Source organism: Orcinus orca, chromosome 20, assembly GCF_937001465.1.
Source record: "Orcinus orca chromosome 20, mOrcOrc1.1, whole genome shotgun sequence".
In the NCBI taxonomy this organism is placed as follows: Eukaryota; Metazoa; Chordata; class Mammalia; order Artiodactyla; family Delphinidae; genus Orcinus; species Orcinus orca.
The window spans coordinates 17249090-17276906 of NC_064578.1; positions in this window are offsets into that span (position 1 = coordinate 17249090).

A 27817-nucleotide genomic window follows, 5' to 3' on the forward strand; every position below is an offset into this window, starting at 1 on the left:
ATTCGAGTCACAGACCAAAAAAACGTTTAGACCACAAATTATCTTTGCCCCACCTTGGGAACACTCCTTAATAATGGAGAATTGGAACTTCCCTGGTGGTGCAGTGGTTAAGAATCCACCTGCCAATGCAGGGGACACGGGTTCGATCCCTGGTCTGGGAAGATCCCACATGCCGTGGAGCAACTAAGCCCATGTGCCACAACTACTGAGCCTGCGCTCTAGAGCCCGCAGGCCACAACTCCTGAGTCCACAAGCCACAACTACTGAAGCCTACGTGCCTAGAGCCTCTGCTCCGCAACAAGAGAAGCCCCCGCAATGAGAAGCCTGCACACCTCAACAAAGAGCAGCCCCTGCTCACTGCAACTAGAGAAAGGCTGTGCGCAGCAATGAAAACCCAACACAGCCAAAAATAAATAAATAAATTTTTAAAATGGAGAATTGATAGTGGTGGGAAATAGCAGTGACTAAATTTGTGCTGAAATTGTAAACAAATTCTTATTTGATTGTGTCTATGTGTCAATTTTCACCCTTAGAACGTGTTCTAGCAAATATTTCTGAAGACAAAATTTGTTTCCATAGTTTTGCCATTGAGTTAAGAATATTCTCACCTCTTACATCTTTCAAAGTGCCCAAATCTGATAATCAAGCATCTAATTCACTTTGATGAAGTACTTTGGCACTTTATGAGTTGGTTGGTCTGAGACGTAGTTTTCATTTGAAGTCTCATGGAAACAAAAGTCTCTCAAGATCTAAAATGATTGCAAGTCCTGAGATACAGTGCAATCAGTTTGAATCCAGCAGACTTAGCAGTGGGAAAGGAGGTAAATGCCAGAGGGATTCAAAGGGTGGATTAGGGAGGAGAAATTTTAATGGGAAAATAGAAACCCCTGAGTGAATTAAACCAAGAAAGGAAGACATCTCTAGGTCATCCCATCCCAACAGCAGGCGGGTTAGACTTATGCAAACTGCACAAGTTCTTATTCACACTGGTCTTGATACCACCACCTATGTTTGCTATGGTGCTCTTTCCACATCTAATTATAATATATATTGAGTCTAGTAGCCCTACCTCAGCTGTAATATTAGTTTGACCAAGAGTACAAATTAGAAGTGGTTTTACAATTTGCCATTACCCTCTCTCAATTCATGGAGTTTTAACCTGAGGTCCATGTCCTTCAAGACATCTGTGATCTCCCTAAACTTGTATACAAATTTTTGCAACTGTGTACCTACATACATCTCTTTCTTTGGGATGAAAGTCTTTAACATTCATAAGGTTTCTTAAAAAGAAATCCATAACCTGGAAAAGATGAAAAACCATTCCTCCATATTAATTAAATCCATTCTTCCCTCTTTCCACAAATGGGCTCCTGGAACTATGCTAGATACAGGAAACATGAAGATTTTTACAGAGACGAATATGAGAAGTTTACTCTCAGCCTGATGAGGGAGATGACCTGTAAGTAAACAAACTTGCGTTGTGACAGGTGCTAAGCTAGAGTTCTGTACAGGTATCTAGAAATAAATTGTCCTTTTGCTTTCTTAGCTGATAGAGGGGAAAAGGAAGGAATGTCACCTAACACATCACTCTTTCTCCTCTGCCTGCTATACCCCACAGCTGATATCTCTTTACTCCAACCCCAATTTCCTAAAGTGGTTAAAAGAGGCTAGATAATTGCAGGGCAAAGTTCTAACATACAAATGTTTACATTGTGATGCATCACAGCTATTATGTGTTGATACAAATATTCCAAGAAATACCTGGGCTTCATTGGACTTTGTCAGTAGATGGTCAAAGAAGCAGAGTGTCTTTTTTTTCAGCTTTGCTGAGGATTATGGCTAAATACTTAGGTTAAGTATGCAATGATAAAATAGTTGAATTGGTAATCCACAACTAAGCTCCAGAATTGAAGGGCTAAGTTGAAGTTATTGGATAAACTAGACTGACTTTAGAAATAATATATTCCACCTAAGAAACATTTGTTTCAGCCGAATAGAGAAATGTGGACTGCTCCAGACATGGGAAGCGACACACAAGGGATCTACCCACAGGTGTTAGAATCTAATTATAAAATATGAGGCTTAGAGAGAATATTCATTTATTTATTCATGCAGTTTCTCTACCTGTAAAAATCCTACTTATCCTTCAAAGTCCAGCTCAGATATTAGTTCACCTGTGAATTCATCCTGAACCCTTCCAAGCAATATTAATTTTTCTCCCCTCTGGGTTCCCATAGCATTTTGTTCAAACTGTTAGTATAGCAATTATCACAGTGAATTACATTTCATGGATCCCTCTCTAATATATTGTGAACACTGGTTGTACAGTCTCTAAGAAGATCAAAATAAATAAAACACATCCTTGCCCTAAATAACTTATAACTGATTGTGAGCACATAATTTAGCACCAAGACAGAATGAAACAAACTCTCTAATAAGCCATTTGTAGATATTTTAATAGGAATTTGACACTGGGTACAGAGATGGATAGAATGAAAGGAGAAACTAAGAAAGTAAGAAAAGGGGGCTTCCCTGGTGGCACAGTGGTTGACAGTTCGCCTGCCGATGCAGGGGACACGGGTTCGTGCCCTGGTCTGGGAAGATCCCACATGCCGCGGAGCGGCTGGGCCCATGAGCCATGGCCGCTGAGCCTGCACGTCCGGAGCCTGTGCTCCACAACGGGAGAGGCCACAACAATGAGAGGCCCGCGTACCGTAAAAAAAAAAAAAAAAAAAAGTAAAAAAAGGGCAGAGGTGAAAGGCCTTTGAACATTATGCCAAGGATTTTGTTCTTTATCCTATAGGCACTGGGGGGCCACTGAAGGTTTCTGAGGAGGGAAATGACCTGCCCGGAGCTCTATTTTAAGTAAATAACAGAGGCAGCAGTGTGGAGAGCAAATTGGCATCTGAGAGCCTGGAAAGAGAACCCAGGCAAGAGTGAATGAGGCCCCAAAGAGAAGAGTCTGAAAAAAATGGAAAGAAGGCGTTGTGTAGTATATATCGTGAAAGTAGAATTAGAGGAACTCAAAACTGCTTAAACGTTGAGTGAGGGAGAGAGAAATTCTGAGAATATTCAAGAAAAGGAGATAATGGGACAAAGGTTTGAAATATCCACCAATAGTTTCTTCATCGTCGGAGTCCAATAAATTAACCTATCAAAAAAATATTTAACAGAGAGGCAAACACCACTAAACATGAATTACCCCAAGAGACTTTATACTTAGTTATCTAGAGCAGCAAAAACTCTAACCAGAAAAGAAATTATCCTAGATTTACTTCTTACCAGTAGGAAATCCAAGTAAACACAACTTGCTGAAACTCAGTAAAAGAGTAAACTGATAAGAAACAAATCTACATGAGCTTGCATTCCCAATTTTCACTCTAAACATACTTCAGCATTAACATTTAAGCCTTTAAATGCTTGCTTTCAGAGTAACTGCATGTGGAAGAATTTCAAGAATCCTAAAGGCCAACAATTCTTCCGAAAAAAAGAAAAAAAAAGGCTTGTGGAAATAAAAAGCAGCCATGATGTCTTTAAAGAGGATCAGTTTGCAAACCTTCCATTCACGGAAGACTTGGGTAATAATGGACCTAAGGTTTACTCTGTAAGGTCTAGACCAAAAGCATTTAAAAGCCAGGTAAAAAACAGGCTAAGGGAACTCTGAACTTAGCCCTGATTGTCTGAACTGGAGCCATAAGGAACAAATAGATCATCTGCCCTTTATAGTTATTAAATAAGTATCCTTTTTGGGTGCAAGAGATATGAAAACGGGGGAAATTCAGGAAGAGAAAAACAGAGAGAAAAACCCATGGAGGACTGATCTAGTAGATTTCCCTCCAGAGCGAAAGAGGAAGATGTAACCTGTATCACTGCTCTTGAGCAGGTTCACCCTAAGCCCCAAATCTGACTTTGTCTGCAGAGTTGGGGACCACCTTTAGAGTTCTCATTGCTTCTAGATAGACTTGGTATTTTCCCTGCAGTGTTCACATACCTCAGTGGTCAAAACCTACCCAAGGAGCATGTAATCGCATGATCCAAGGAAATATCTGAGAGATCTGTATTGCTCATGGATGCACACACCTGTTTATGATAAGTCTATCAGAGGCTATTTGATGAAGTGGCCAGTGAACTGACTCGGAACCAGGAGTCCTCTAAGTTCTAGTTCTAAGCACACACTATGCAGAGGATGTGCACTTCTGGAATGCCCAGCAGGCAGTCACACTTCTCCTGAGTAGTGTGACTTTCCTCCAGGGAGGAGTTTTGGCTTTCCCTCTGGACTTAATCCTAGGTGGGGTAAGGCTGGAGCGGCTGGCAACACCTCACCACAAAGAGGAAAGAGCCTGTCTGAAGTGGAGGGAGCAGAAGCAGCATTGCCAAGAGGTGGAGAGAGAGGAAAAACAGAACCTGAAAAAGTCATTTGAGTCTCTGGAGGAAGCCACGCCTGACTTCAATGATCTGAATTGATAAATTCCTTTTTTTTTTTTTTTTTTTTCTTAAGAGGTTTGGGATTGGGTTTTCTGTCACTTCAAAGTGAGAAAGTCTTAACTTGATACAATCTGCCCAAGTTTATGGAACTTTTCTTGGGCCTTTGTCTCCTCGCTGTGAAATAAGTGGGTTAGATTATTTATCAGGCAGGCATTGTGTTTGGATGCTAGTAACACACACCAGTGGCTCACAGGTTTTATTTTTCTCGTGCAAGGAGTCTGGATTAGGCAATCCAGGGCTAGTCTTGAAGTCCCACGATGCCATCAGGCACACAGGCTTTCTCCTCTGCTAGGGTTTGAGATTCGGGCCCTTGTTCTCATGTTTGCAAGATGGCTGTCACCTCCAGGCATCCTGTCTGCATTCTAGGCGAGAGGAAAATGGAAGGGTAAAGGGCAAAAGGAACAACTCTGGTCCCTGGAACACCCACACGGTGGGTTCTACTTACATGTCACTGGGCAGGATTGTGTCACGTGGTCATCCCAGCTAAAAGAAGGCTGGGAAATGTGTAGGTACATTAGATGGCTACGCTGATGCTCTCTGAACACAATTGGGGGTCAGGTGGCAAGGAAGAGGGGGAAAACAGACGTTGGGTAGACATTTACAGACAATTACAGCGCCTGAGGCAGACTGCATAATAGCAAAGGTAACCTCCCTCTCTGAAATTCTGTAATTCTAATCTTCTTTCTACTTCGTATTACCTAATCCTTTCTTTTTTCTTTTATCTTTTTTCACCGTGCCATGCGGCTTGTGGGATCTTAGTTCCCTGATAAGAGATTGAACCCGCACCTTGGGCAGTGAAAGCGCAGAGTCCTAACCACTGGACCGCCAGGGAATTCCCTCTAATCCTTTCTTAATGCAAAAGAGCTAAATATTTTGCATAAAGGGAGCACATTTTAAAAATCTCAAATTTTGGAGAAGTAGCAGTACATCTCATAAATGAAAAGACCGTAGGTTCACGTGAGATATCAGATTTTTAGTCAAAAACCCTTCACATTTATTTTCTCTTCTGTGAAACTTCCTTCAACTTTTAAATTTCAATCTTCAGGAAGCCTATTCCCACCCATCTCAACTATTCTGATGTCTTCTTTAATTGAACTAAGTTCTCTGATTTTTCCTTCATAGTTTCCAGTACTTCTCAAATGATTTAGAGCCTCATCTTTTATCTCTCCAACTAAATTGTTAACTCGTAAAGAACAGAGCCCAACACTTAGCACAATGCAGTGTTTGTAGAGAGCAATCAATAATGGCTGAATGGGGCTTCCCTGGTGGCACAGTGGTTGAGAGTCCACCTGCCAATGCAGGGGACACGGGTTCATGCCCCGGTCCAGGAAGATCCCACATGCCCTTGAGCGGCTGGGCCCGTGAGCCATGGCCGCTGAGCCTGCGTGTCCGGAACCTGTGCTCCGCAACAGGAGAGGCCACAACAGTGAGAGGCCCGCGTACTGCAAAAAAATAATAATAATAATAATGGCTGAATGAATGAATAATTGAAATCTGAATTTCTATGTCTTTTCTCTCCTCAGAACTCCTGTCCTCGATGCATGCTTGTTAACTGACTGCATCTCAGGGTCATTACCAAGGAAATTTGTATCCTAGGAAGCCAGCTTTAGAAAGCTTTTGATTTTCTACCTTTAAATCCTCTCCAGCATTGTACATTCAGGTCAGCCTCAGGAATCAGCACCCTAATCACCTCCCTTCACCTAAGTGTTTCACCTAGACCCTTACTTTTTTTTTTTTTTTTTTTTGCCGCATGGCTTGCAGGATCTTAGTTCCCTGACCAGGGATCAAATTGAACCTGGGCCCACGCAGTGAAAGCACCCAGTCCTAACCACTGGACCACCAGGGAATTCTCTAGACGCTTACCATTTTAACAGATTAAAGGTCTTACCTTCATGAAATTCTTCTTATATCTAAATTAAATTCTGTGCACAGCCATGTCCTCCCCCTTCACTCTCTAAGTTGACAGAACGTAGTAGGTAACATGTTCGCCAATGCTTTATACAGGGCTGAGTGGATTGTTTCTTTATTTTAATTAAAAAAAAAGTTATGTGGGGGTTTTATACTGCTAAAGCAATACGTGTTCATTGGAAAAACCAAAAATAATAGCAGAAAATATAAATAAAAAAGTAATAAATAACAATTAGTCAAAAACTCCTAAACCACCACATAGAGATGATCACTTACCATATATCTTCCTGGAAATTTTCTATGTATATTTGCATTCTATATACAAAAATTGACTACACTATGTATACTATTATTCTGCCTTCTTGATGTAACTGTGGACATCAGTACACATCAATAAATATTTTTAATAATGTGTGATGGCAAAGGAGTACTTGACTGTAGAATCAATCTTAATTTATTAGCCAATCACTCACTTTTTTTATGATTCTTTTTTTAAAATTAATTTATTTATTTATTTTTGGCTGCATTGGGTCTTCATTGCTGCACGCGGGCTTTCTCTAGTTGTGGCGAGCGGGGGCTACTCTTCATTGTGGTGCACGGGCTTCTCATTGCGGTGGCTTCTCCTGTTGTGGAGCACGGGCTCTAGGCGTGCGGGCTTCAGTAGTTGTGGCACATGGGCTCAGTAGTTGTGGCTTGCAGGCTCTAGAGCGCAGGCTCAGTAGTTGTGGCTCACGGGCTTAGTTGCTCTGCGGCACGTGGGATCTGCCCCGACCCGGGCTGGAACCCATGTCCCCTGCATTGGCAGGCAGGCCAATCACTTACTTTTGTCATTTAGTTTATTTCCTTTCTTGAAAACATTTGTAAATACCACTGAGATGAACATCCTTGTAGCTAATCTGTATTTATAGCCTTTTCTTAATTATTTCCCTTGGATATGCCCCTCGATAAGTTTTACTTTGATGAGCAGTAAGGAAAAACAATGTATGAAATAGGAGAGAATGAAGCAAGTCCATAGTAGCTTTTCACCATTATTTTGGGACCTAAAATGTGTTTGGCTTGCAGGTTCGAGGGCTTACTCAGCATAACATAATGCAACGAATTTAAAATATATTCCTGTGGCTCAACACCTGGAAATCCGAGCTCTCTGCAAAACACTGCAGAAATGCTGATAGGGAAACTTAAAATCACAAAACAAATAACTTCATGCTACATCAGAAACCATCCTATTCCAGCATCTAGTACAGACAAGCATGAGGTATCCAGTTAAGAAAAACACATCAGGGAGTTCCCTGGTGGCGCAGTGGTTCAGAGTCCGCCTGCCAATGCAGAGGACACGGGTTCGAGCCCTGGTCCGGGAAGATCCCACATGCTGCAGAGCAACTAAGCCTGTGCGCCACAACTACTGAGCCTGCGCTCTAGAGCCCGCAAGCCACAACTACTGAGCCCATGTGCCACAACTACTGAAGCCCGCCTGCCACAACTACTGAAGCTAGTGCACCTAGAGCCCATGCTCTGCAATAAGAGAAGCCACCGCGATGAGAAGCCCGCGAACTTCAACAAAGAGTAGTCCCCGCTCTCCACAACTAGAGAAGGCCCGCAGGCAGCAACGAAGACCCAATGCAGCCGAAAATAAATAAATAAATAAATGTATTTTAAAAAAAAAAAGAAAGACACATCAGAGAATTTTTTTGTGTGTGTGGTACGCGGGCCTCTCACTGTTGTGGCCTCTCCCGTTGCGGAACACAGGCTCCGGACGCGCAGGCCCAGCGGCCATGGCTCACGGGCCCAGCCGCTCCGCGGCATGTGGAATCTTCTCAGACCGGGGCACGAACCCATGTCCCCTACATCGGCAGGCGGACTCTCAACCACTGCGCCACCAGGGAAGCCCAGAGAAAAATTTTTAACTGAGAAAGTTTGGCCCATTAATTAATTATTGTTCTACTCTAAACTGAAAAAAGGCTGGCATTATCTGATTTGGTGGAGCTCAAAAACTATTAGTGCAGATGGAAAAGCAGAATATTTTGTTTTGAGTCTCTACTCTGCCACTTATTAAATGCATAAATCTCTTAAACACTCTGAAGCCTCAATATCCTCTTCTGCAAAATGGGTTTATAATAGTACCTTTGTCATTCACAGTGTTATTACAGGGAAAAAATGAACTAAATTGTGAAAAAGCACTTTGTGAAGTGTAATATTGTAACACAAATGTCACCAGTAATGGTTATTGTAATTGATGAAGTGTTGAAAAATTCAGGCTTTCCTAAACTGAGTTTGTCACAAAGATTGGACCGCATAAATATAATCCTAAATATAAGAATTTAAAGATTTGAGAGCACTCTATCAAACCTGCCATAAAATAAATATCTTATAGAAAAAAATACTTAAATCAACCTTCAAAAGATGAGGTTAAAAAATTCCTTTCAGTTCTATAAGTTCTTTTATTCTGTGACTCAGGTGAGAAGGGACACTTATTCTATGAACTTTTATTGTTGTTCAGTTCATGAACATGTTGTTCATGTTCATTCTTACATGGAAACTTAAAGGACCTAAACTTTATAAAAATAAGTAGCTTTTCAAAAAGCGAAAAATGTCTCTATACTAAAATCATAAGCACAAAAAACAACAGTATACGAACAAGGACTGAAAGACAGTAGACAACAATAAGAATACTTACACCGAGATCACAGCTTTACAGATTTTTCTTTTTAAAATTCCTGTTATTCATAATACATCATTTGAAATAAATTTTTAAATGTATAAAGAATTGTCTTTCCTCTTTGTCTTATCTTTTTCCTTTCTACTTCTTTAAAGTTTTGAATTACATGGGCAAATCAATTTAAAGAAATTCATCCCATGTTAACAGTACTTAGAGTTCTATGCCCCTTAATCAGTTTATTCTCACCCAACTTTCAAAATATTTATAATTAGGCAGGAAACATATCTTTCTAATCTATGTTCTAGAATAATAAAATCAATCTTCCTATCCTGGTTAGAAACAAGTTACAAGGTAAACAAATGTTATAGGTGAGGTGGAAAGAATATTGTAAAGGAGACAAAATTATGGTCATCTCAATCAATGCAGAAAAAACATTGTGTAGTATTCATTACTCAATCGTGATGTAAAACAAAAACTCTAAGCAAACTAGGAATAAAAGGGAATTTCTCTTATCGACTAAAGGTTTAATTAGGATAAGCTTACCTGCAAATGACAAAACAGAAAGAGTGGCTCAAACAAGATAAGAGTTTATTTCTTACTCATGTGAATCTGGGCGATCCTGGCTAGCATGACAGCTCCAAGATCATCAAAAGATCAGCTATCGAGAAGATATACCTATCGGGACTTCCCTGGTGGTGCAGTGGTTAAGAGACTGCGCTCCCAATGCAGGGGGCCCAGGTTCGATCCCTGGTCAGGGAACTAGATCCCACATGCATGCCACAACTAAGAATTTGCATGCCACAAATAAGGAGCCTGAGAGCCACAGAGCTAAGGAGCACGCCTGCTGCAACCAAATAAGACCCGGCGCAACCAAATAAATAAATAGAAGAAGAAGGTATACCTGTCAACAGAAAGGAGGAGGAAAAGGAAGGGGGAAAGCATTTCCCCTTTCCTTCAAGGATATGTACCACCTCTGTGTGATACATAATTATATCTTCTTAGAGATAACCACATCTACTAACTGCAAGGGAAGCTGAGAAATATAGTATGCATTTCAGGTAGCTATATGATCAGCTAAAAATCTGGGGTTCTATCACTGTAAGAATAAAACAGATAATGGGAGACAACTATCTACCAAAAACCAACAGCAAACTTACAGCAAACATCATGGTTAGTGCTGAAAAATTAGAAACATTTTATAAAAATATGAAACAAGACAAAGATGCTTTCCTTTCTGTGCTATTAAACATCGTCCTAGAAGTCCAACCCAATGCAATAAGAAAAAATAAAAAAGAGGAATAAGGATTCAAAAATAATACAGAAAAATCTTTGTTATTTGCAGTTGAAATGGTTGTCTATGTAGAAAGTCCAAGAAAAACATCAGAATAGTTCAGCAACTTGCTGGTAAAAACAACATCCAAAAATCAAGAGTGTTGTTAATGATAAAAAATATAATAAGAGCAACAAAAACTATGAGATACCCATGAATAAAGAGACAAAAGATGGACAAGACTTTTAAGAAGAAATTTACAAAACACTGAAGGATATAAAAGACGACTTAGGTAAACACAGACTACACTTTGTTAGTGAATAGAAGGACTCAATATTAGTCTATAATTTAGCCTATAAATTCATTAGTCTATAATATTAGTTAGTCTAGAAATTCATTGTAAAAATCAAAATTCCAAAAGGCCGTTTTATGGCTCTTGATAAACTGATCTTAAATTTCACATGAAAGAACAAGTATGCCTAAAATAGCCAAGATTATTTTGAGGGAAAAAAACAAGGAGGAGGGAACTTGACTTACCAGACCAGATAAGAAAAATTTATCATAAAGCCATATTTAAAAAACAATTCGACTTTTCTTTAGGGATAGACAAACAGATTAAAGGGACAAATGGCCCAGAAACAACTGAAATACACATGGAAACTTGGCATAAAATAGAAATCGCATTATAAATCAGTGGGAAAAGATTAAAAACTCAATAAATGATGCTGGAACAATTAGCTACTAATACAAAAAATAAAATCAATTTGTTTCCTACCTTACACTAGATAAAAAGAAATTCCAGTGTGATGAATTGGGTGATTGGGATTGACATGTATACAGTGATGTATATAAAATTGATGACTAAAAAAAAAAAAAGAAATCCCAAGTGGATTAAAAATCTTTAAGGTAAAAACGTAACCTGTAAAAATTGTTAGAAGAGAACAAGGACTATCTTTGTGACATCAGAATAGGGAAAGATTTTCTACACAAGACTCAAAAGTACAAAGATAAAGAAAAGCACTTTGGGCTTCCCTGGTGGCGCAGTGGTTAAGAATCCGCCTGCCAAGGCAGGGGACACAGGTTCGAGCCCTGATCTGGGAAGATCCCACATGCCGCGGAGCAGGTAAGTGCGTGCGCCACAACGACTGAGCCTGAGCTCTAGAACCCGTGAGCCGCAACTACTGAGGCCGCATACCAGGACTACTGAACTCCGCGCGCCTAGAGCCTGTGCTCCGCAACTAGAGAAGCCACCGCAGTGAAGAGCCCGCTCACCGCAACTAGAGAAAGCCTGCACACAGCAACAAAGACCCAACGCAGGCAAAAATAAATAAATAAATAAAAACAATAAATTAAAACATTAAAATTGATAACATTAAAATTTTAAATATCTGCCAGACCATATTAATATAACATGATAATATACCATAGAAAATATCAAAGGATACTTACAAACTGAAGATATTTGCAACTCAACACAACAAAATTAATAGATGACCCAACAAAAGATTAATACACTGAATATATATAAATTCCAACAAACATTTTTAAAAAAATAACACATTTTTTAAAAAAGGCAAAGGTTGTGAACAAGAAATTCATCAAAGAGAATCCTGGATAGTCAATAAATATATGAGAAGATGCTCAACCTCACCAGTAACTAGAGGAATGAAAATTACAATAACAATCAAATAACTTCAGGAGTAGAAAAAAATTAATAGAACTTATATTTTGAAATAGTTCTAGATTTACAGAAAATCTGAGAAAATAGTAGAGTTTCCATTTACCTCAAGCCCAGGTTCCCTGTATGTTAACATCTTATAAGTGTGGTACATTGTTACAATTAATGCACCAATATTGACACATCATTATTCACTGAAGTCCACAGTTCATCCAGATTTCCTTAGTTTACCTAATGTCCTTTATGTGTTCCAGGATCTCCCAACCAGGATACTACTTTACATGTGGTCCTTATGTCTCCTTAGTTTCTCTTGGCTTGACATTTTCTGACTTTCCTTGTTTTTGATGACCTTGACAGGTTTGAGGAATGCTGGACAGGTATATTGTATGTTACCCCTCTATTGGAATTGGCCTGATGTTATTCCTGTAATTAGAGTGGGGCAATGTACTTTTTAGAGGAAGACCACAGAGCTAAAGTGCCATTTTCACCACATCATATCAAGGGTACATATCAACATGATTTATGATATTGATGTTGACCTTGTTCACCTGGCTGAAGAGTTGAAACATTTAGGGACCTTAAAATTCTAAATTTAATTAGGACGAAAGGAAAGGAAATGAGAACTTTCATACACTGCTGATGCTGGTGGAAGTATAAATTGACAAAACAAAAAATAAGCAAATGAACAAACAAACCCCTCACTTTGGGTAGAAATTTGGCAATAGTGGTTGGAAAGTTGGTAATGTCTATACTCTTTTTTTATTTTATTTTATTTTATTTTTATTTTTTGCGGTACGCGGGCCTCTCACTGTTGTGGCCTCTCCCGTTGCGGAGCCCAGGCTCCGGACGCGCAGGCTCACCGGCCATGGCTCACGGGCCCAGCCGCTCCGCGGCATGTGGGATCTTCCCGGATCGGGGCACGAACCCGTGTCCCCTGTATCAGCAGGTGGACTCTCAACCACTGCACCGCCAGGGAAGCCCGGAAATGTCTATACTCTTGACTTAGCAATTCCCCTTCTAGATTTGAGAAACTCTTACTCATGTATATAAGCATGCAATAACATGCTTATTGCAACATTATTTGTAATATTGAAAAACAAGAAAGTGGGAATAGATGTCATCATTTAAAACGCTGGATCCATTGGTGCTTGAAGCCTGACCAGCTCCCCTGCAACCCAGAGCTTTTCAATTACGTGGCCAAATAAAATTCTACCTTAAGCCTGTTTGAAATGATTTTTCTGTTACTTGCAAGCTTATTGAGTCCTAAGTGGTACGTCTAGGTATTATTGTCAAGTTGACTTAAATCCATGCCCAGTTTTTTAAAAAAGGAAAAAGGCAACAACAATTAAGCAAAGCCTAAACGCCTAGACTCTAGACCCTAGAGGATAATTAAACCACAACAGCCAACATCCCTGGGGTTACAGTCTACAAACTATTCCAGACAAGTCTTGATCAAAGAGCAAAATCAATAAATGAAAGAAACGAAATAAAAATAATACTTGAAACTGAAGAAAATATTTTTATAAAGTGATGTCTTACAAAGTGGCATTCATATAATCAAGGTGAAGTTTTTCTTTTGCTTATTTTAAAATAGGAAATATTTCAAATATGCAGGAAATAGATGCCATGTATCCATCACTCAGATTTAACAAATTCAACTTTTCCCTATATTTCTCCATATTTTTTAGGAAGACAGAAGACATTATACATAACACTGAAGTCTCCTTTCCCATCCTTTTTTCCTTTTTCTCTCCCTATAGTAACCACTATTCTGAAGTTGGAGTGTGTCATCCCTTGCTTGGTTTTATACTTTTACTACATGTATGTATCTCATTGTTTGAATTTGCATTTTCTTACTACTAATGAGTTTGAACATTTTTTCAGATATTTATTGACCATTAAAGGTCTTCTCCTGTTTGTTTCCTTGGTCTTTTCTTTTTTTCTTCATTTGGGTTGTTTGTCTTTTGTTAGTCTTCCACATAGTCTGGATACAAATTCATTGTTGGTTATATGTATTGCAAATATCTCCTCCCTATCCATAGCTTGTCTTTGCCATGGTTTATGGTGTCTCAAGGACATCTGAAAAACCTCAGACTTGAAAGCCAAGCCTTGGGTAAGGAGGGTCTCATCCATTATACAGAGATTTGCTCCTAGGTCACAAAACTCTGTCTAACATATGAATGATGAACGGACAACTGCCTCTAAAATAACTAAAGAAAGCTCTTTGTTACAGGACCAGTAATCTGTAGGGTACTCAAAACTGTCCAAGAATCTGAGAATTAGTAAATGGTTATCAACACATATTCTAATTTATGCCAGTATTCTAACATCAGAGATTTTGGAGTAGCCAGCTAAGCTTTCTTGAGTGAATTAGGCTTTCTTGAGTAGACACAAAAAGAAGCCCCCCGGTTCAGATGCCTTTATGTAATCTGAGGGAGTCATACCTTAAACCAATACTCAAAATGTGCTCCACATAGGACATTACTTCTTTGGGATGTTTATAGATGTTAGTGGAACAAAAGAGTTTTGCGACCAAGTATGTTTGGGAAACGTTGGGTTAAAACTCTTTTTCCCTTGGACTGGTTTACTTTTGATATCTTACTATGCACTGTGAATCAAGGGCTGGCTAGAATAGACAGGGTTTCCCAAACTCATTTGACCATGGAACATTTTTTCCATGGATTTATTTTCAGCCATTAAGATTGGTTAAGCAGGATCAAGTTTTAGTTTTAAAGAATAAGGAGATAGTGATAATAATAATAATAAAAGAACGAAATAATGCCATTTGCAGCAACATGGATGGACCTAGAGATTGTCATACTGAGTGAGATAAGTCAGACACAGAAAGACAAATATCATATGATATTGCTTATATGTGGAATCTAAAAAAAAGGGTACAAATGAACTTATCTACAAAACAGAAATAGAGTTACAGATGTAGAAAACAAACTTATGGTTACCAGGGGACAAGGTGGGAGGAGGGATAAATTGGAAGATTGGGATTGACATATACACACTACTATATATAAAATAGATAACTAGTAAGGACCTACTGTATAGCACAGGGAACTCTACTCAATACTCTGTAATGGCCTATATGGGAAAAGAATCTAAAAAAGAGTGGATATATGTATATGTATAACTGATTCACATTGCTGTACACCTGAAAGTAACACAACATTGTAAATCAACTATGCTTCAATTAAAAAAAAGTTTTCATTTTAAAGGATAAGGAGATAGTAATAATAATAATAATAGCTGTCAGTTCCTTAGTGTTTGCAATATTCCAGGTCCCATGCAAGGCACGTTATTATCTCGTGTCATTGTCACAACAACCTAGAGATATATATTATTATGATCTGCAATATAAATATGAGAAAAGCGAGGCTCAGGTATGTGGCTGAAGGTCACATAATTAGTAGCTGGACTGGAACCTCATCAAACAGCTGGAGAGCTCTCAATGCTGGAGGGAAATGGCAGGGAGCACATGTGCCAGGCACAGAGTGAGTTCTCGATATTCATATTATCATTAAATCTCATCAATCATCACATCCACTCTGAGGCAGATACTATTACTGCTCCCATTTTACAGATGAGAGAACGGAGGTTTTATTCTCCTATCCTGCTCAGGATTCCTATACCTCAAGATGGATATTAAGATAAAGAACAATGTTGTAGTATCAGTATCGATACCTTGAAGCAACACTATATGTCGCCAGAAATTTTTAAAAAACCTATAACTAGGAATAAATTTTTTAAAAATCCACTCAAAAGAATACCATATATTGTTCATATAAAATACACGTATGTATCTCTCTCTATATATGTATCTCTGTATATATATACTTACAAATACACACACACACACACACACACACACACACACATATTCAAGAATGAACTGAGGGGGCTTCCCTGGGGGTGCAGTGGTTAAGAATCCACCTGCCGGGCTTCCCTGATGGCGCAGTGGTTGGGAGTCCGCCTGCCGATGCAGGGGACAGGGGTTCGTGCCCCGGTCTGGGAGGATCCCGCATGCCAAGGAGCGGCTGGGCCCGTGGGCCATGGCCGCTGGGCCTGCGCGTCTGGAGCCTGTGCTCCGCAACGGGAGAGGCCACGGCAGTGAGAGGCCCGCATACCGCAAAAAAAAAAAAAAAAAAAAGAATCCACCTGCCAATGCAGGGGACACGGGTTCAAGCTGTGGTCTGGGAAGATCCCACATGCCGTGGAGCAACTAAGCCTGTGCACCACAACTACCGAGCCTGCGCTCTAGAGCCCACGAGCCACAACTACTGAGCCCACACACCACATCTACTGAAGCCCGTGCACTCTAGAGCCCGTGCTCTGCAACAAGAGAAGCCACCGCAATGAGAAGCCTGCACACTGCAACGAAGAGTAGCCCCCACTGGTCGCAACTAGAGAAAGTCCGCGTGCAGCAATGAAGACCCAACACAGCCAAAAAAAAATAGTAAGTAAATAAAAATAAAATTAAAAAATAAAAAATAATGAACTGGGGACTTCCCTGGTGGTCTAGTGGTTAAGACTCCGAGCTCCTAATGCAAGGGGCCAGGGTTCGATCCCTGGTCAGGGAACTAGGTCCCGCATGCTGCAACTGAGAGCCTGCATGCCGGAACTAAAGAGTCTGCATGCTGCAACTAAAAGACCCCACATGCTGCAACGAAGATCCCGCGTGCCGCAACTAAGACCCGGCACAGCCAAATAAATAAATAAATATTAAAAAAAAAAAAAAAAGAATGAACTGGAAGGGAAAATTCCAACCTCATGATAGGGGATGGTGGTTAAATCAGCCTTTAGCTTTATTTTCAATCTTTCTTTCAATAAAGAAACAAAACAAAGATTGGTAGCAAATATTACAAAATGTTAATGGTTATTTCTGAGTTAGCAGTCAGAATATAGGTCTGGTTTTTATTTTGTTACTCTTTGTACTTTTGTGTATTTTTGAAATTTCTCAAAATACAAAAGAATGTCTTAAAAAAATGGGAAGGAACTACACCAAAATAGTAATAGTGATCATCCTTTTATTCTTCCTTCTGCTTTTCTATCATAATTTCCTAAGATTTTGTAATAAGCAAAACTATAATGGGAGGGAAACCACCAAATCATTTTTGTCTTGTTCTAAAGTTTTGCTTTTAGCAGACATAATCCTAATATCTGGAGGTAATGTCAGTCCAGAATCAACACTGAGCTATCATCTTATGCATTTTTATAAACATTCTTCTTAATATAATCCCCAGTACTGAGTAGCTGCAATTAAATAGGTGATGGAAAAGCCCATACTGTCCTAATAATATCCCCCACCCTGATCAGTGGGTTAAAGCCCTCTCATGAGCTTGGAGTCATGAGGACATGAGTCATGGACAAGGTATCAATGTCTATTGTGTCTTTAATTTCTAAGGAATATAATGTATATTTGCCTGCACAAGTGGTATTCTGATATCCTGAACTGAGGTTACTGCCCAGAGACAATGGACACATTCAAAATAAATAGAAGTAAGGTATTTATTGGAATTAGATAGGGTTCCTCTTACAAACTATTTTGTCATTCATTGCATTGATATTAACAGTTGGGTAACAGCAGGTGTGAGTGGGTAAAATGACTCTAAATCACAGTCACGTGGGGCAAGTTAGAAAAATTGTGCATAGCATGGAAACCTTTTTACTTTTGTAACTCTTTGAGCAAGGAAAGCTTGAGTTTCCAAGTCTAGTGACAGATTTATTTTAATGTAATTGAATAATTGGAGTTTTCCACTGTCAGAAACTTTTATCCACTTCATTACTTAGAGGATTAAAAGAAAATCTGATCTGGTGTTTTATGGAGGTTTCTCTTCCCAGGGACCTAGAGAGGGAACAACAGGGAACACATGACCCTGGATATTATCTGTTTCCGCTGCATCTGACTGAGCACAGTATATATGAGATAATTGCCAAGAGTTTAAAGTCTGCCTCCCCCCTCTATTGTCTCAGAATGATTGCATTTTAGAGCTGGGGGGAAAGAAACCTTAGAAATCACTGAATCTCTCTCATTTTACAGGTGAAAGAATTACAGCATGATTTTGGAAGGAAACAATGAAATTAAACTTAGGCATTCTCTATGACCCAGCAATTCCACTATTGAGAGCAACCAAGGAGAAGCCTAAGGAGACACTCAAAGATGTTCATTGCAGTATTGTTTGTAACAGAAATAATAATAATAATTAGAAACAACTAAAATATTCATCAGTAGGAGAGTGGCTAATAAAACATAAAATGGTCATATCATGAAGCACTATGCAGTAGATAAAAGGAATGAGCTGGATTTAAGTAGACAGATGTCAAAACCAGAATGAATCCAAGAGCTAAGGTGCAGAAAACTGGAAAATTCATTTACATAAAAACTCATTAAAACAAAACAAAACAAAATTCATGGGACTTCCCTGGTGGTGCAGTGGTTAAGAATTTGCCTGCCAGTGCAGAGGACGTGGGTTTGAGCCCTGGTCTGGGAAGATCCCACATGCTGTGGAGCAGCTAAGCCCGTGAGCCACAACTACTGAGCCCGTGAGCCACAACTACTGAAGCCCTGCTCCACAACAACAGAAGCCACCGCGATGAGAAGCCCGCGCACAGCAATGAAGACCCAGTGCAGCCAAAAATAAATAAATAAATTTAGTTTAAAAAAAAAACCTCATACAAGAAATGCATTTACCAGGGGCCTGACCTAATCTTTAAGGGGTAGATGAGGAAAGCTTCACTGAGCATGTGACAATATTGCCTGCTCTTTCAGCCAAACATGGACGGAATATGCCTGCCATGGACACAATTCTGAATAAATAAGTTTATGCCAATGGTCTGCAGCAAAGGACATCAGATGTGACTTTTACTATCTAAAGCTTGCTCAACTGTCATAGCTTGGGCAGGCTACCATGAACTTAAGACTAAACCAGCTGGTAAAAAGATGGAGCCCAGTACAGGTCCTGTCCTCCTCACCAGAGATCTGGAGGTCATAAATAATAAAGCAAATTGAGAATACAGGATTTACCATGTTTCTTATTTCTCTAAGAATTTGGACAAAATCTCCCTCTCCAACAAAAATACATCTTAGTAGACAGAAATGGAAAAGACCTGTTAGATCACCAAATACCTCCATCCCCAGTGACCATGGGAGTCAGATGAGTCCCCAGTTGGCAGATGTGATCAGATCTTTGTTCCTTTCCTTAATGAGGCCAAAAGGGACTCCTTGGAGCTAAGGCATCTATTTTAACATTTTGAGAAGTGTGTTTTATTTATTTATTTTTTGGCTGCATAAGGTCTTTGTTGCTGCACATGGGCTTTCTCTAGTTGCAGTGAGCGGGTCGTTGCGGTGCGCGGCCTTCTCATTGTGGTGGCTTCTCTTGCTGTGGAGCACAGGCTCTAGGAGCACAGTCTTTAGTAGTTGCGGCACACAGGCTCAGTAGTTGTGGCACACAGACTTAGCTGCTCCGCAGCATGTGGGATCTTCCCAGACCAGGGATCGAACCCGTGTCCTCTGCATTGGCAGGCGGATTCTCAACTGCGCCACCAGGGAAGCCCGAGATGTGTGTTTTAAAAGAGCCTCTGCAAGCAATTATACTCCAATAGTTAAAAGATGTTAAAAAAGTAAATAAATAAAAGCGCCTCTGCATCCCACTTTAACGTCCTGATTTTTTTGTCCGCTGAAAAACGGTGTTAGCTGGACTTAAGAGAGGGAGCTTAGCAATCTCTTGCCCTACCCATTTACTTTATACGTGAGAAAACTAAGGCCCAGAGAGGGGATGCATCTGACTCAAAGTTGCACAGCTATTTATGACAGAGCCATTCTCAATCCTCTTGATCTCCTCTTTCACCCACATTTGGTTGAAACATATATATTTTAACATATACTCTTTTGTTGTTCCCAAATTAAGAAGTGATACAATGTGGGTGTGAGAGATCCTGGAACAGCAAAAAGACATTAGAGAAAAACCAGTAAAGTCTGAACAAACTCTGAAGTTTAATAGTAGAAATTTACCAATATTGGTTTCTTAGTTTTGACAAATGTTCCATGATTATGTAAGATGTTACAGTAGGGGAAAGGGGGTAAGGAGTATAAAGAATCTCAGCACTATTTTTGAATGTCTTCTGTAAATCTTAAATAATTCCCCAATAATATTATTTTTTAAAAGTAATAAAGATGTATTAAAATAAGTTCAAACAAAACAGAAGTATTTAAACAAAAACCAAAAAGAGGCCTTGTAGAACCCCCCCTACATTGTTGGTGGGAATGTAAATTGGTGCAGCCACTGTGGAAAACACTATGGAGGTTCCTCAGAAAACTAAAAATAGAATTACCATATTATCCAGCAATCCCACTCCTGGGCATATATCCAGACAAAACTATAATTCAAAAAGATACATGCATCACTATGTTCATAGCAGCACTATTCACAATAGCCAAGACACTGAAGCAACCTAAATGTCTGTAAACAGAGGAATGGATAAAGAAGATGTGGTACATATATACAATGGAATATTACTCAGCCATAAAAAAGAACAAAATAATACCATTTGCAGCAACATGGATACAACTAGAGATTATCATACTAAGTGAAGTAAGTCAGAAGGATAAATACCATATGATATTACTTATACGTGGAATCTAAAATATAACACGAATGAACCTACCTGTGAAACAGAAACAGAATCACGGACATAGAGAACAGACTGGTGGTTGCCAAGAGGGGAGGGGTTGGGGAAGGGATGGAGGGAGGTTGGGGTGGGCAGATGTAAGCTTTTATATATAGAATGGACAAACAACAAGGTCCTGCTGTATGGCACAGAGAACTATATTCAATATCCTATGATAAACCATAATGGAAAAGAATATTTAAAAAAAGAATGAACATATATGTATAACTGAATAACTTTGCTGTACAGCAGTAATTAACACACACTGTAAATCAACTATATTTCAATTAAAAATAAGTAAATAAAAATACGGACTTCCCTGGTGGGTCAGTGGTTAAGAATCCCCCTGCCAATTCAGGGAACACAGGTTCCATCCTTGGTCTGGGAAGATCCCACATGCCGTGGAGCAACTAAGCCCGTGCGACACAACTACTGAGCCTGTGCTCTACACCCTGCGAGCCACAACTACTGAGTCAGCAAGCCACAATTACTGAAGCCTGAGCGTCTAGAGCCCATGCTCCTTAACAAGAGGAGCCACCACGGTGAGAAGCCCACGCAACGCAACGAAGAGCAGCCCCCACTCACCGCAACTAGAGAAAGCCCACGCGCAACAACGAAGACCCAAGGCAGCCAAAAATAAATAAATAAATAATTTTAAATAAATAACTAGAAATATAATAGGTGCACAAAAAGAAGCCTTGTAATTCTGTCCCTAAATTCTAACCACTTTTAATAGCTCAGTGTGTCTCTTTCCAGGCATTTTCTTTTATGTTTATTCAAACACACACATACAGTTTTAAAATATTCTATCTCATTTAACCCTTCAAACAATTGCATGAAATTACAATCAAATGAGGAAACTGAGGCTCAGAGAGGGTAAGTAACTGTGCTCAGGGTCACAGCCAGTAAATATCTGGGACTAGATTCAAAGCAGACTCTACCTAACACCAAAACCATGTTGTTCCCAGGGTCCACGAGGCTGTGCCCTGCACAAGGGCACTCAACTCAGGGGTTAAGGGGGGCCCCCACTCTATGCTCTGTAAGTCATGCACACTGGCAAGGGCTGCATCTGCCCAGAAGGCAGGGGCCTCTTTTACTTGGCATTAAGGCTCCATATGGAGTAGCACCAGCCCTCCTCGCTCCCTCTCTCCCATACAAAGAGGACAGCGACGCTGGCCATGGCCATGATTGTTGTAGAAAATAGTGAGTGTAATTTTCGATGTGTTTTGTGTTGCCAGCGGTGAAGGGTGGGAAGAGGGGTGGATTCTGTAAATATCAGGAAGCACAGGGGCGTGGCATTCCATAATATGTACTGGCAAGCCCATATTCTGCCGATGATGGGCACACGTTTTGGGTCCTCTGATGTTAACTAATAGCAAAGGATTCAAAACACAAAATATGTTCAGCTGTCTTTCCCAAAGCAATGTGCTCCACTTGCCAGGAATGGAATTTTCACACATTTAAGGTCAAAGTGAAATTTCTGGGAGGGATCTCAATGAATCATAAAGTCAGTCACCACGTGCAGGGGCTCTGAATAGGAGGAAATCGGAACAACAACAAGCTGAGTTTTTCAACGCTGGCCTGTGGGCAGTTCCTGAGCCCTGTGTGACCTTCCCAACAGAAAAATCACCTTTGGTTACATTAGCACAGCGGCATTCTGAAAAATTTGCTGGCAAAACAACGTGTATAAGTGTTGCCCCTTAGAAAGGAAGAAACTACACCTCTGTGCCAAGTCCAGCATCAAGTGCTTTTATGTGCTCTCACTTAATCCTCACATCTCTCTGTGACGAATGTACTACTTTTTTTTTTTTAAGTAAATGGTGCCTCATCACCAGTGGTTAATTTTTTTTTAAATTTTATTTATTTTTGGCCGCGTTGGGTCTTCGTTGCTGCGCGCGCACGGGCTTTCTCTAGTTGCAGTGAGCAGGGGCTACTCTTTGTTGTGGTGCATGGGTTTCTCATTGCAGTGGCTTCTCTTGTTGCAGAGCACAGGCTCTAGGCACGTGGGCTTTGGTAGTTCTGGCACGCGGGCTCAGTAGTTGTGGCTTGCAGGCTCTAGAGCACAGACTCAGAAGTTGTGGCGCACAGGCTTAGTTGCCCCATGGCATGTGGGATCTTCCCAGACCAGGGATTGAAGCCGTGTCCCCTGCATTGGCAGGCAGATTCTTAACCACTACGCCACCAGGAAGACCCTGAATGTACTATTATTGTCCCCATTTTACAGGCGAGGAAACTGAAACCCAAAGAGGTGACTCACTTAAATACCACACAACTACTAAGCAGCTGAAAAAGGATTGCAATTCAGATGCGTCTGACTTGGAAGCAGGTGCTTTTTTCTAAATGTTTCAAAGTAACTTTGCAAACAAACTATATATACATTTTTAAATCTCTGAAGCCTAAAAAAATAAACCACTTCTACAGCATATGCTATCCCCACACTGTGGTTTATATTCTGAGACCAGATGGTAAAATAACCAACAGTCCTTTCCAGCACTCACACAAGTTCTGGTCACACTTTTCTATACTCAAGGAAGATCTAAATACATTGGATGTGGTACCCAAGGAACAGATTCCACATTTCAAACTTGGTATTACGTGTTTACCTTGCACCTGACTTTTTCTAAGATTTGCTCCATTCTCTCCTTAGTAAACAATCATGAGATCAACTAACATTACATTTATCTATGAAGCTTTCCTTTCCCAACATTTTATTATGAAAACCTTCAAACACATAGAAAAGTTGAAATAATTATATAGGGAGCACATATACCCACCACCTAGATTCTACCATTGACATTTTACTATACTTAACACTTTTTACTGGTTTTAATAGGTGCCGAGAACTTTGCATGTCTCATCTCACTTATGCCATGAAGTTGGTACTATTATTACTCCCATTTAATGGATGAGGAAATTGAAGCTCAAAGAGTTAGTGACAGACAATGAGTTTGTCTACAAAACCACTACTCTGGTTATAGTCACAAAGAGGGAAGCCAACTTGAGCTGAATTTAATGGTATCTTATTAGTTCAGTTCATGTTGGAGGTTTTTTTTTCTGAATCAGAGATGGAATTTCCGGGTGTAAAATTCAGCAAAGGAGGCTATGTGTTGAGCAGGAAGAGTTTGTTCTTTTGAATTCTTTATTTTAACAAGTGTACAGCAGAGATACATACACAAAGATGTTCACTGCAGTGTTATTTAAAATGAGAAAAAATTGAAAACGATCTAAATGCCCCAAATTAAAAAAACAGTTGATGAGGGTATGCTCAAAAGATGGCATATGATGCAAATGTTAAAAATTATCTTTCATTTGCCTCATAGAAATATTTGTCAGTCTAGCATAGGACATATGTGCACGATCCAAATGTAATGTGATAGTCAGGAATGTAAATGCTAAGATTTCATATTATTCTCTTTGGCATAGGAAAATAACAGATTGAATATCAGAATCTGAAAGGCACAGAACTCCAGGAAAAAAGTATCTGTGAAAGGCACTACCATCTAGGACACGTATTGGGTGCATTTAGTTCAGTCTTGAAAAGCCTAATATAAGGTACAACAGCAACAACAACAAAAATCACCAGCATCTTTCATTGTGCACACATTTATCGAGTAATTATTAGATGCAGATCCTGGAGACTCCCTGGTGGAGAGAAAAGGTTCCTATCTTAGTGAGGACGACAGTCTATATAGGAAGTAATTGTCCTACCTCATCTCTGGGTCACATCAAATGACTGGTTTAGGAAAGACTCCTCCATCTGATAATACTTAGAGCAGTGGTTCTCAAACAGGGGCAATGTTCCCCACCACCACCACCCAGGGCATCTGGAAATGTCTGCAGACACTTTTAATTTTTTTTTTCGGCTGCATTGGGTCTTTGTTGATGCGCGCGGGCTTTCTCTAGTTGCAGCGAGCAGGGGCTACTCTTTGTTGTGGTGCACAGGCTTCTCACTGCAGTGGCTTCTCTTGTTGCAGAGTCCGGGCTCTAGGCACGCCAGTTTCAGTAGTTGTGGCTCGCGGGCTCCTGAGTTCAGGCTCAATAGTTGTGGCACATGGGCTTAGTTGCCCCGCAGCATGTGTGGATCTTCCCGGACCAGGGCTCGAACCCGTGTCCCCTGCATTGGCAGGCGGATTCTTAACCACTGTGCCACCAGGGAAGCCCAATGTCTGCAGACACTTTTGTCACAACTTGGCAGGAAGTGCTACTGGCATCTAGTGGGCAGAGGTCAGGGATGCCGATAAACAACCTATAATGCACAGAACAGCTGCACACTCCCCTCCCCGAGCAAGGAATTATCTGGATTTAGAGAGACTCTCAGGATTCTTTCTTGGAAGTTACAGAGAAGGAGAAACATGGAAGCGGAAGAATGTCCCACAAGAAGATGGCAGCCTTGGGGGCATGTGTGTGCAGTGGGGGGAACAGGATTTAACTGGGTAATTTCAGAGGTTGTTAGGCAAACCCATGGGTAGAGACAGCTCCAATTTTTTGAGAACTCTACTCCAAAAGTTAATTTGTAAATGCTTCTTTGGCATATCTTGGATCCCCTGCCTGCCTCCCTCCAGAAGGAGACCATATGGTGAAAATGAAAGGCTCTAGAGATAAAATCTGAGGATCTGGGTGGAATCCCAATTTTGCAACAATGAAAATCACTTTTGAGGAATGGGGATGGAAATGCTCCCACCTCCCAGTACTGAGATGAGAACAGGTGTTTGAACATGCCTGGCTCTCTGCAGAGGCTCAAAGGTGACATTGTCATCATTATTGTATGTCCACATGTATCATTAAGTGAAAAGAGTGGTTATAAAACAGAACATATTGTATGTGTCCAATTTTTGCTCAATATGAATACTTACGGAGAATACAGTCTAGAAATAATTGTATCAAATGGCTAACACACACCGTCCCTGAGTTAGGAGAAACAAAACAAAAAACAAAACAGAAACCAATCTATTACCTTTGGAATTAGATAGTGAATACATGTTGCTTAAACTCTTAAAATACTTTTTTCAAAAGATATTTTATGGGCTTCCCTGGTGGTGCAGTGGTTGAGAGTCCGCCTGCCAATGCAGGGGACGCAGGTTTGTGCCCCGGTCCGGGAAGATCCCACATGCCGCAAAGCGGCTGGGCCTGTGAGCCATGGCCGCTGAGCCTGCGCGTCCGGAGCCTGTGCTCCGCAACAGGAGAGGCCACAACAGTGAGAGGCCCGCGTACTGCAAAAAAAAAGATATTTTATGATATGAAAAAATACTTAAGATGCAATTTAAGCAAAAAACTAAGGCAAGATAGAAATTTCATAGAGCTGTGCTGCCCAATAGGATTGCCACTAACCCCATGTGTCTGTTGAGGACTCGAAAGGGGCTAGTCCGGATTGAGAGGTGCTATAGTGTAGCACATTTCTTTTTGGCTGTGCAGCGGGGCATGCGGGAACTTCCCCAACCAGGGATCAAACCCATGCCCCCTGCAGTGGAAGTGTGGAGTCCTAATCCCTGAACCACCAAGGAATTCCCCAAAAAATATTTCAAAGACTTAAAAAGAATGTAAAATCTTTCATTAATAATTTTTATATTGATTGTATGGTGAAATGGCAGTATTTTTGATTTACTGGGTTAAATACATTTTTAATTTTACCTGTTTACTTGCATTTTTCTTTGATGAGGCTACCAAAACATTTAAAACTACGTACGTGGCTCGCATTTGTGATTCACATATCTTTTGAATAGTGCTGTTTCAAATATAAACAAATAAACTTGACCGAGGAATGAGAAAAATACAGAGAAAAAAATTGAATGGAAAAATACCAAACTCATCACCATGATTGAGTCTAAATGATAGGATTATGGGTGAATTTTTTTTTTCAGCTTCTTTACACTTTTCTGTGGTTTCCAAGTGTTTTATGGTATGCAGATATCTCTGTGATATCTAGAAATGGGCACAAAGAGTCTAGAATCTCTCCTGTATTCCAGGACAAAAACTGTCCTTTCTTAGAATGATTGCATCATATGGGGACTGTTATTTTGTGGATCGGAAAATGACTTTGTAGCTAGCTGACCTCTCCTTTGGTCCTGGTTATGAAAGGGAAGGTCTGGCACACTGCTCCCCACTCTCCGGGGGGGCAGGGCGATCCTCCTGAGGTCTTCCCCACAAAAAGGGAACAGAGTGTGAAGACGTGAGGATGGATGCTCGGTGGACGCTCAGATCATCCCTGAGTAAGGAAATGAGTCAGCCAGTGAGTCAGCCCCGCTGCCTGGCTTTCGTTCTTCGTATTGTTCCACTTCACTGTTCCTCTCTGTCTATCACCCTTTCCCCCTAAACCACACGTGAGCCTCGAGGTGGCCCAGGCAGAGCGGGCTGAGAAGGGTGCCTGGGTGCTGAGCACCTAAGGTGCATCCTTCACTGATGCTGCCTGTGGTCCCCACTTCATCTCCTCACCCATTCACAACACAGGTGTCATCAGCAGTCTCACCTCAGAAATGAGGAAACTGAAGTACAGAGATCCTAGGTCAAGGGCTCAAGAATAGGAAGAGGCCAAGGTGAGATTCAAAGTCAGGCCTGACTCCAAAGCCGGTACACAAACATGGCAGACCCCACCGCTTGGCCTTTCCTAGAGCTCTCACCTAGGTCTACACCTGAGAAGACCAAGAAGTAATTAACTAGCGTCTTTCAATTGCCCTACATTTCAGGTGCCCTGAAGTGGCCCAGACATCTGGAATATGGGTAGTCTGCTTGCTCTCTTCCAAAATATGTCTCTGGGAAAGAGTCTAAGAATCTGATATCATTTATACCAAAGTATGAATTCAGACCTATAATTACTCCTTCAGGGAGCATCTGTAGGTGAAGTCCTACTCCAGTTGTGGGGTGAAAGACAAAAAAATGGATTTCTGCCATTGGGAGACACATGGGGAGAGCGATCTGAGGGAGAACGAGAGTATTCTCAGTTCTGCTCCCTCCTGAGAACAGGAGTCCACCGACCCAAAGAGCTAAGTCTTCCCTTCAGTCTATTAGCAGGGTGGGTGTGGTCAAGGCCAAGTAAGCAGATGCTCACGTGATGTGGCTGCCACAGAATGCCACCCCCTCACAGATTCCACTGGAGGAGAGTCATGCCTAGGGATTAAAGATTTCCCCTTCTAAAAAAAAAAAAAAAAAA